The following is a 12,005-nucleotide window of genomic DNA, read 5'->3' as shown; positions in this document are numbered from 1 at the left end:
GGCTTTTGTTGTTGCTTTTTTGCTTTTGTTTTTGAGACAGTGTCTCACTCATAATTTATCTCTGGATGTCCTGGTCATTCTGTAGACCAGGATGGCCTTGAAATAACAGAGATCTGCCTGCCTTTGCTTCCCAGGCACTGGATTTGAAGGTGTACACCACTACACTTGGCTAATGTAGCTAATTTTGTAATAAAACTCTGCATAAAACTCTATTATAGGAAAAGGCAAGGGAAAGCCACTAAGGACTGACAAAGGACTTCCCAGAGGACTGAATGTTTGAAGTGTGTCTCAAAATGGGAGAGGAAGAGGGGGGATGAGGAGAAGGATAGAGAGGAGGGAGAGGAGGGGGTTTCTAGACGGAGATGGATGGGAGGAGGGAACTGTCATTCTAGGGAGCAGAGATGTGCCAAGCCTAGCAAGTTGGAAGAAATGCAGTCTTGACACTTGTTGCTGGGATGAACTCTGCTGTAAAGGGCTCTCCCTTCTTTATTTCACTAGCACTCATCAGTGAACTTCCTTTTCCTGCCAGAGAGTGGGCTGCTGAAGCCTCACAGGGTTGGCAGGCCATGTGGGCTGTCATTCTCTTCTCTACCTGTTTCCTCACCAAGCTACGCCCTCACAGGTGGCTTTGCAACCATCACCAGCCTGCTCACAGCAGCCCACATCAGAGTGACTGTTCTGAAGGCCAAGTGCTATCTTCCTGATGCTTGCCCAGCAGTTGCTGCGAGCTCTTTTCTTCAGCATCTTGGGATGCTCTATAACAAGCATTTCCCCTTTAGCTCAGGTGGAGAAGGACAGTTCTATTGTGACATTTCACATCCATTTTATTTATACAACTAGAATCCAAAACGCACTTTTAGAACCAGATATTCCCTTCAAAATGTTTGCTTAAAGTATATTACTGTCAATCTCTGTCATGAATGTTCTGCTGGGGGTGGAGTGGGGTCTTCTTAACCTGTGTGTGCGCGCGTGCGTGCGTGCGTGTGTGTGTGTGTGTGTGTGTGTGTGTGTGAGTGTGTGTGTGTGTTAGTGCATGTATGTTTCTTGGTGTGTTATGTAAGGCTCAATGTGTTAAATGCTCATTCTCCTTTCATGACTGCCTTTTATTTATTCTTAAGACTTTGGGACAGAACCAGGTGCAGTGTTGTACATCTTTAATCTCAGCATTCAAGAGTCAGAGGCAGGCAGAGAGTTTAAGATCTGCATTACAAGTTCCAGGACAGCCAGAGGTAAATAATAGAAAGACCCTGCCTAAAACAGAAAAACAAAGCAAGACGGCAACAGCAGAAAGGCTTTAGGGCTCAAAAGGTTTCTTATGAAGTTACGTATCTCTCAAGAGATGTCCACATTTTTCTTTCTAATTCTAGGGATAAGGGTTCTTTGGCCTTGGGTTTGACATTACCAATAATGCTTTGCTCAGGCCAGGGTTCTTTTGAGATCAAAATTCTTGATAAGAGTCAGTTTGACCTTGGGGGACATGTTCCTTTTTAAAAAAGAAACCTTTTCTAGACCCACCCATTTACCTGGAAATGTCATTTTTCTTTACAATGAGTAATATTCCATTGTCTGTATGTATATTTTCATTATGCATTTATCTGTTGATGGTTATGTAGGTTGGGCCCATTGGCTGTTGCACACAGAGCAGCAATTACCATGCAGTGCACGTGTGTCTGTGGAAGGTTCTGGAGACCTCAGGGGTTAGATAGTCCTATTTTGCTTTTTTGAGGCAGCTCCTCAGAGTCTCATGTTCAGGTCTTAATCCTGTAAAGCACCATTTCCCAGACTTCTTAGTGCTCCTCATGCTGGGGTGACCCCAACCATAAAATTATTTTGTTGCTACTTCATAATTCTAATTTTGTTAGTGTTATAAATCATAATGTAAGTAGATTTTAGAGACAGGTTTTTGCCAGAGAGGTTGCAACCCACAGGCTGAGAACACTGCTAGAAAGCATTCGTGTGTGCATTTAACCGGATGTGAGCGTGAATAAATCCTAAAAACTAAGAATGGAGCCCAAGAGAGAGCAAAAACTGCTGGTGAGGAAAGATAATGTGTTGGGCAAAGGGACACATGGAAGGGAAAAAGAGACTTGGAGATCAGGGTTAGCAGAGGGTGGGACAGGCGGGGAACAGAGTCACTAAAACACTGAAAATACCATGACATCTAATACCTTGCATGATAATTTTTTAAAAACATTAAAAAAGAAGCACAGCACAGGCTTGCTTCTCCCTTAGAATGACTGTACACCACACTCCACCACACTCTGCACCATACACACTCAAGAATCTGCACAGATTGCCAAACAGAAAGAGCTAACAAAAGAACAGTTTGAAGACCTGGTAGATAATGGATTATGGACTTGCTAGTTAGTGAAATTTGACCATTTATTTTTATTTGTCAACTTATTTCTTCTTCCTTTCTTTTACTTTTTATTGATTTTTTTTTGTGAATTTCACATTATGCACCCCAATCCCACTCATCCCCCTCTCTGTGTACTTACCATCTGCCCTTAGAAGATTAAAACAAAAACAATAGAATAAAACAAACAAGCAAACGAACAACAAACCCATCTCGTTATGGAAGCTGTAGTGTGTCACAGTGTGTCCCACAGTATAGCCCTTAGTCTACACGTCTTTACTTGTAAATGATCATGGCAAGGAGTCCTAATTGACCATTTATTGATTCATGCAGAAGTTAAACACTTACTTTCAGGTGCAATGCTCTGTGTAAGTGTGTACACTTACGGGAACTCACAGTCTGGAGAGCCCTGTTTTATATTTCTATTAGTCTGATGTGTTTAATAAGGTTGCTAGGAATTGGATTGTCGAATTCTCTGTAAGGCGCCTCTGATATTGTACATGAATCCATCATCAGACTCTAAGTAATTGTTAGATTGAAACCTGCACATCTTCCACTCATTATTTGGAATAAAACATCTTAGGAACACTCCCAAGTATTTATAGGGTGTGACTTCCTTGCAAAGTGCTTTAACATTAATAAAACACTAATTAATCAATTAGTTGCAACTTTAGTCATTGAGAATTTGCTTGACAAACGTTATTGTGTACTATAGTAAAACCTTTTTATACAACCATAATATCTATAATAACTAGAAGAAAAATTTCATACATTAAAAATTTCAAGTTCTTGAGAACTAAGAGTCATCAGAACTTTGAAAGCAATGGTTTTATGTCAAATGATAAGTGTGTACAAAATGAGCTACTTAGCAAAATGCATGAATCAATTAATTTTTCTGCAATGAATATATTTTCTTATTAATTTTATACAAAGTTGTTAATATTCAGCTAAAATGTTATCAATTTTAGTAGATAATATGACCAGGTAAGAGTTTGGGAAGCAGTGACTGCAGAGCCAGTGTGTTTTAAGTGAGAAAAAGTAGAAGTTTCCATTTCCCCTGATCCTCTTTTTCCCTTGATGTCTAAGTTACCCTCGCCTCTCACAAACTATTTGGGAAATTATTTTAAAAAGAATTATAAATCTTTCCCGTGTGTGTGCCACCTTTCCTGTACAGGTGTGGCCCTAGGCCCTTGTTGCTGAAGCTTTACAGCAATTGAAGATCATCACGGAAAAATACAACAAGATACGAGGCAGTGATCAAAGGATCCTGGGTATTCCTGAATCATAACCACTGCATCTATGGCTCAGGACATCACAGAAGAGGGGATAGAAAGATTGTAAGAGCCAAAATACTAGGAAGTTCACTGTAGGACAGAAATGCTGCATAAATAAGACCAGGACATCGATAGTGTCAGTAGATGTGCTAACATGGAAAGGGGACATTTCAGGGGGTCCTACACCTAGTGACTAATGACTGCTGCTAAAAGGAGAATTATTAGCCTTTTCCTGGGACAAGCTCCCTTATTGGTTGTCCAATACACACAAACAACAAAATATGGACTCAAAGAAAAAGAGACTATCAACTTATCAACTTGAGAGAAAGGGTATGAAAGGGGTTTGAGGGAGGAAACTGGGGAGTGATGTAATTATATTTCAATTAAACTTTCTCTAAGAAATGTCAAAAAGAAGTATTAAGGTTTCTAAAATAAAATCAACAAATGTATTGAAGTAATTCTTAATGGTATTGTTTTGTATCTAAAATAAATACATGGTCTGAAAGAGTTGGAAAACATTAATCTACCACATATATTTTTACTACACTAGTGTGATAAAAGGACTTTCAAGCTGAGTGGAAACGGCTGAGAAGCCTTCTTGACCTTTAACTTACTGCATATTTTGCAGAAAAACGATTTCTTTCTTTATAATCGTTTTGAAGTAAAATCTTTGCCACTTTTTGAATCATTTTAAAAGGGTGTTTTACATAGTTTACTTAACAGCTCTTGGGTTTCAGGAAGCTGTGGGGCTTAAGTCAGCTTGGGTTGGTTTAGTGTTCCAAGCCCAGGCTAGAAGCAGCCAATATCAATGCTAGGAAGAAATCAGATGTGGCCCCTTTGCTGATCTGCACACAGCCTTAGTGCTTTGTGCTTTCTAGAGGGTCCAAACATATCAAGACAGTGTTCACAGAATCTACTTGGGAAATGAGTCTCCTGAACCTCGGGCAGTTGCTGAATTTTGATGTTGTTACATTGCAGAATTTTCAAGAAACCAACTAGCAAGGAGCATTAACGTAAAATGGTGATGCCTTGTTGCCAAGCTCTGTAAGCCGGGGTGACTATTCAGTTAAAACATTAAGCCTTGCATCTCAGAATGGTTTGAGTTTAGAGATATTGCTAGAAGCAGAATAGTCTTCTTTTCCTGACTAACTACATGGTCAGTCCTTTGGCGGCAACTCCCAGGTAGGACCACAAGCACGGAGTAGACACCTCCCACTGGGCTTCAGCACGGAGTAGACACCTCCCACTGGGCTTCATGGTTCAGGTTCGTGTTGAAGTGGAATGAACCTTGCACAACTTGGGAAGGTTTTCCCACTGTTTTATGCTGGTTGCTGTCTTATTATCCTACTGGCTACCGTAGTTGCTTATACTAATATTACCATTATTTTTCTAAATTAATGGGTCTGGTTAAGGGTGTGCCCAGCAGGAACGTGTTAAACTTGTTTCTTCTCTGCGTGGGTGCGCCTTGCTCACAGAACTTTTCACTCTACTTGTTCTCCCTCTTGACCAACTTTTAGTCACACAAAACAGTTTGGAGGATGAAGGACTTCAAATAGTTTAGACATACAGAACCTTAAGAAGCTAAGCTCAATTCGAAAACGTCTCACAGTTTTGTGATATTAAAGTTGAGAAGTTTGCTCGGTGACATTTAAAGGAAGTTGTGGGTAATTTTCATCAGGCCTTGATGCCATTCACTTTAAAGTAATTTATGCTTAAACCATGTTGTCCCATCTCTGCATTGTAGACCTCTTTCCTCTAGAGTGAGTTGTTTTGTTAGGTGAAGTAGTGCTGCTCTTAGCTATAGTAGTGTGAGAATCCAGGAAATAAACATCAGCGATAAATGCAATTACTTCTAAATTTCAGAGAAAAGGATCATTGGAATTACATTGAGCTGGACGGCTCCTAAGGCAATCATTAATTCCCTGATGATTGTTTTGCGTGCTGAAAATTTTAATCTGGTGTAATAGCAAGTTGTTTCTTTTCCTGGCGCTAGTGAGTTTGTACTTCCCAGAATGCATTCTGTATTTTTTAAGAGGAATCAAATCTGAGTTTGGGAGCAGCTTTTCTGTGGTGCCACCACAGACAGGAAAGCGTAGGCCAAGAGTCACTTAAGTCTACTGACTCCTTTTATGCGTGCTTCCATATGGTGTCCGTTCATCATTAGATACGACACTGTGACTCGGAAAAATTAGCTGTAGTGAAACTAATATCAAGACTTCTACTTGTTTCACAGTTAAACAAGGCAAGACAAAATTAATAGTTAAAATTGTGGACAAAATTGAAGTACAGAGTCAGAGTTTTGTTGTTTTCCCTAACATGATAGTAACATTTCTATTTAGTTTGCTAATCCTGTTGATTTTTAAAAATGTTTTTATTTAACGTTTGAGAATTTCATATGGGATATTTTAGCCATATTCTTTCCTCTTCTTTAGCTCCTTCTGGATGCTCCCCAATGTCTACCCATTTAAATTCATGTTTGATAATAATAATAATAATAGTAATAATAATAACCAAATAAATGAAGTTATATACAATGAAAATAAACTCCCAACAAAATAACAATAAATAAACAAACAAACCATAGAGTTTGATTCGTGTGGGCCAACTATACCTGAGCATAGGACCTACCCTAGGTTGATATATTCAGGGTTACTTCATTGAGATAAGTGGATTTTCCTTCTCCCAGTAGCTATCAATTTCAAATAGACCTTTAGAGTGGGTGGGGATAAGACTCTTGGTTTTAAGATTGTGGGAAAATGATTATAGTCCCATTTTTAGGATTTCTTTTTCTTTTCTTTTCTTTTTTTTTCTGCCATTCATTCTGGTATTGTTACTAGTACCCACTTTCTCTCCTTTAGTTAAAGAATAAAAGAAAGATACACAGGAGGGTTAGCTTAAAGCTTTTTATGTTTTAATTTATGATATCCATCTGTCTGAAAAGTTAGATACATGATTGATAGAAAATGTATTTTATATTTAACAGGAATGTTATATTGTTAAGAACAAATTATTGTATTAAGATGATTACATCATTTCAAAAATTTACTAGAAAGTGTAAAATGAGTGTTTCCTCTGAATAGGGCCTGTAGCTACGATAACCACAATCATAAAATCTGCAAAAAGCCTTAAATTACCCTGAATAGCAATATACTTCAGTGTATGAGCTACTCTTAGGCAGTGGTACGAAGTCACACACATGTGATACCAGGGCTAGGGCCTCAGTGGCGAACTGTATCGGTGTGGGTTCAGATCCCACTCTTACCACTTTCTGTCTGCCTGCCTACACTCTTCAACCTTCCTGCTTCTGAGGATCTTACCAGAAAACCGAGCAAAATCCATGCTTATTTGATACCTCAGAAAATTGTGTAATTTAACACATTTTCTAGACTCCAGCAAGTGCTGAGCAAATATAACCTATTATTACAAAACAGAAATGTGTAAAGCGCATAAAATAATGAAAAGCACACATACACAATTTTAATCTCTGTTTTTTTGTTGTTTTTTTTTTCCGGAGCTGGGGACCGAACCCAGGGCCTTGCGCTTGCTAGGCAAGCGCTCTACCACTGAGCTAAATCCCCAACCCCCTCTGTTTTTTTTTTTTTAACCGTGTAGTTGAATTAGTGTGAATTAATTGTATATACATACTATCCTGTACATTCAGTTATTTCTTCTATTGTGTTGGGTTAATTTCTATTTTCTTTGGGATGTGTGTGTGCGCGTGTGCGCGTGTGTGCGTGTGTGCGTGCATGCGTGCGTGTGAATGTGCGCGTGTGCGCGTGCGTGCATACATGTGTGTGCGTGCGTGCGTGTGTGTGTTTGTGTGTGTGTGTGTATGTATTTTGATGTGAAGAAGAAAAAGATGGAAGGCCGCTCGCTGTCTTAGGGAACCGACGCTCCTCCCAGGAGCCTCCTGAGAGGGACTGAGTGCTGCCTCACGGCTTTCCACCCTCTAGTGAATAATGAGCAGTAAAACTTGCTCTGGGGCTGGGAAGAGCAATAACTAGCTTGGCGGGGCAGGTGATCACCTCTGGGAGTAGACTGGCGTAGGTGGGGGCGGTGGGTGGAGAGAGATGGCAGGGCAGGCGGAGGAGATCCCTCTGCAAGCAGCAACCTGCTTTCAGACTCTGGGCTGGGCTTAGGACATACTGAGGGCTGAGGAGGCTTTGCTGAGATTAGGCATGTTTGGGCCTTGCAAAGGTGGCATGAAGACTGAGAGAAGGGAGAAAAACATGTGAACGTTTGCCAGAACTTGCACGGTGCAGGGTGCAGTTCTGAGGAGGATGCTGTTGAAAACTTGGGAGGGAAAAGGCAGAGGGAGAGATGGGGTGGGGCAATGATGATTGAAGAGATGAGCTAAGGAAAGGTTGTCATCAACTGAATAAAACTGTGGACACTCTAGCGTCCCCGTGACTCAAGATGGAGCCTTAGACTGTGCTCCTAAAGCCAAGTAAGAGATGCGTGGAACAATGGCCACCAAGGCCATGCTGCAGTGTACGATTTACACTGGATCCATCGAAGAAGGGCAGAAGGCTGTTGCTGCCCGCAGTAGCAAAGCCTAAATCTGGTGTCTGATTTCAGCTGATGACGGGTTGAGTCTAATCGAAGAGTTTATAAAAAACTGAAGCCGATGTGTAATGTTTTTAGTTACGGAATCTGTTAAGGACCTTCTCTGAGGAGATATTAAATCACATGGTAACCTAGCTAAGGTTGCTAAGGATTTATGTACCTATTTAGTAAAAATAAATAGGGCTAGCAAGACAGCTCATTTTGGGGAGAGTCTCTCCATCAAACTACTTGACTTTTTTTGTTTTTGGACCTACATGGAAGGTCAGAGAGATGATTCCTGCAAGCTTTCCTCTGAGAACTACCACACGCACACAAACACACGCATGCGCACGCACACATATATGCACGCACGCACGCGCGCACAGACACACACATACTCACGCACGCGCACACAGAGCTAGGGCTATGGCATAAGGTCCTGTCGTGTAAATAAGCAAGTAGGTTTTTTTGATGAAGGGTTTGGAATACTCGCTAGCCACCTCTCAGGTATACGTGGAGCAGAAGGTGTTCTGCTGATATACCACACTATGTGCTCCATAGGCTCCATCCTCTCAGAATCCAGACTCTGCTGCTGGACTCGACTCTTCCTGTCTCCTCTCTGCCTGGCCTCACAGCCACATATTGGTTATTTGAACTCTTGACTGTATCTTCACCTAATTTTAAAAATATTTGAAATCTTCAAAGTTTCATAGCTAGAGGGGAAGAAAAATGTATGAATCCTTTCATTTTAGACATCCAAAAGCAGTTTTTACTTTTGCACAGAGAACTGTTTTGGGACTTAGACGGAATAAAAACATCATATAAAATTTAGTCTTTCTGTGTGTCCTAAGATGTAATAGCTGTTGACTTGTGGGACCCCAGAGTGTAAATACCAGAAGCCTCCCTTTCTGCTCTCCGGTTGTGCACCTCTGGGTTCAGTAAGATGAGGGGATTGGCTAGAGCTGAAATGCACACCAGGGACTGATGGGCTACGTAAGAGAGAATCCTGTTTGGGGAAAGAATGAGGAAAAATTATCCAGAAATTGGTTGGGAAAGGAAGACCAAAACAAACAAACACATACGCAGGAACATATCATATTGATCGTCATGTACCTCTCCTGACCCCAGGATGTCTCATGAAGACAGAGTGAAAAGGAAGCACGGGTGGGCACTGCAGTGACTTTTCGCTGACACCTGTGGATGACAATTAATTGGGGGAAAAGTCTCCTTAACGTCTGATTGTTCATTGGAAAATCCACTGTCGTTTCTTCAGTTTGGTGATTCTAGGTTCCTCTGGAAGGACACAATAGTAGAAGAGGGTAATAATCCCGGGCACTCTGCCCCACAGGAATAAAATGTCACCAGAGTGGGCCAGATAGGGGAGAAAGAGAGAGTAGTGGATGGTTGAGGACAAGTTCACGAGCCTGGATAAGACACATTGGACGTTCTAGGACAGAGCTGATCCAGGATAGATTTCCTAGGGATAGGACACAGTCTCATATACAGCACAGAAGCAGGAGCCAACCAAATTTATCACAGCTTCATATACAATGGCTCTCAGACCTTTCCCTCTGTTGGATCAGTCGTGTAAATGCTGAGTGGGATTCGATGTTATGTGGGTTGCGTGGCATCACGCATTCCTGTTTGGAAGAATGCATAGGGCAGCTGAGAAAAACAGTTTTGTTTTCTGAGCAGCCATGGGGTTCTCTGGATGTGAGAGCTGGAGTTGGAGGCTAAGCAGAGAGAGAGAGATGCTTGTTGTATTGCGTTTATTTTAAATAAAGCGACTTAGAGTGACTGTTGTGTACCTTAGTCATGAGGGTGGTGCTCAGTCGTCATCTAATTTCCTAATTCTTAGCGCCATGAAAGCACAAATTGAGGCTATGCTTTTATATAGAAGGTGTGTGCATATGTGTGTGTTTGTATGTGAGTGTGAGTGTGTGTGTGCGTGTGCGCAGTATTGCTAGCTTCAAAATACTGTTGTGTGCACAGTATATAAAACTTTTCAGAACCTTACCCAGATACCGCTGGTATGCAGCACATAGTCCATTTTTATTGATTCTTAATTCCAGAGGCAAAGTCCTTTACTCTTATCAGGTGCTGCCTTTGTGGTTTTTCCTTGGAATCTTTCTCAGTCCCTCCCTTCCTCCCTACTCCCTCCTTCTTCCTCCTTCCTCTCCCTTTCCCTTCAATTCTTGCTTCTCCCTTGAGAAGAAGGATCTCAGATGGTTCCTCCTCTATACTCTATTTCCTGACTCTCTGAGAAGAGCTAGTGGGTTATGGTGTCCAATACACTCTGCTGTTTAATTGGCTGCTAATATGTATTCCATACTGGGCTGCATTCACTTTTCTTCCCTAGAGCTGGAAACTGAGTGCAAAGCCCTGCTCACTAGGTAAGCACGCTACCTCTGTGTGATGCCCCCAATCCTAGACTGTATTCTGCTGTCCAGCACTCAGCAAAGGGTAGACTAGAGCTTGTGGAAGTGCTTTCGTACCCTTGACTGACTGGAAGAGAAAATGCAAGGAGCGGTTAACAACATCTGTGTTCTCTAATTCTTGTCTAAGTTTTTTGTGGGGTTTGGTCATATTTTTTAAATAATATTCCATTTAGGGTATGACATAATTTGGCAGGTCATTTGATAAGACATTTAATATCAAATGGAAATGACTTAAATGAAAAAGAATATTTCTTCTCTCCCTATAATTCCAAACCCTTGAACGACAGCTTTGTATAAATTGATTCTTGGCCATGTGCCGAAGACCAAGGATTCTTTTCTATTGTAATAGATTCACCACTTGGAAAGTAAAACATGCTTTTTTAAAAAAGATAACATTGCTTTGATTCTTATCATTCTGATTAAAGGGCGCGGGGAACTAGGCTAATGTGTATATGTGCTTCTTTGCTAGTTTTACGACTTCTTGACCCAAGCTTGAGTCATTTTGGAAGAGGAAACGTCAATTGAGAATATGTCTCCAATGGATCAGCATGTGGGCAAACCTGAGTACACTTTCTTGGTTGGTGATTGATGTGGGAGAGAACAGCTAACTGTGGGTGGTGCCACTGCTGAACTGGTGGTCCTGGTTGCTATAAGAAAGGAGGCTGAACAAGCCAGGAGAAGCCACTTAGCACTTATTGATGGTTTTTACGTCAGTTTCTGCTTTGAGTTCCTGCCCCAACTTCCTGGATGATGTACCTCCGACATATAAGATGGAATCCTCTCCTCCTCAGGTTACTCTTGGCCATGATGCTTGTTTCTTCATTAATTAATTAATTTATTTATTCACTTTACATCCCAGTCGCAGTCCCCACCCTCCTCTCCTCCCAGTCTCACCCTCATATACCCTTTCTCCTATCACTCTGTCTCTGCCTCCTCAGAGAAGGGTAGCTCACCCCAAACCCCCAGTGGATACCAACTCTTCATGGCACACCAACTTGCAGCAGGACCAAGTGTGTCCTCTCCCACTGAGGCCAGACAAGGCAGCCCAGCTAGCGGAAAGGGATCGAAAGGCAGGCATCAGAGTTCAAGTCAGAGATTGACCCTACTCCAATTATTAGGGGATTCACATGATATCCAAGCTACACATCTTCTACAAAAGTGTAGTGGGCCTAGATCCAGTCCATGCATACTCTTAGTTGGCGAGGTCCCATGAACCCAGGTCAGTTGACTCTGTATGTCTTTTGTGGTGTTCTTGACCCATCTGGCTCCTTCTCGATCCTTTCACAAGACTCCCTGAGCTTGGCCTAATGTTTGACTGTGGGTCTCCACATTAGTTCCCATTAGCTGCTAGATGAATCCTCCTAGGAGACACTTCTGCAAGCAGAGTAGAGT

The sequence above is a fragment of the Rattus norvegicus genome, chromosome 18 (assembly GCF_036323735.1).
Source record: "Rattus norvegicus strain BN/NHsdMcwi chromosome 18, GRCr8, whole genome shotgun sequence".
Taxonomy (NCBI): domain Eukaryota; kingdom Metazoa; phylum Chordata; class Mammalia; order Rodentia; family Muridae; genus Rattus; species Rattus norvegicus.
This window is presented reverse-complemented; position numbering follows the sequence as displayed.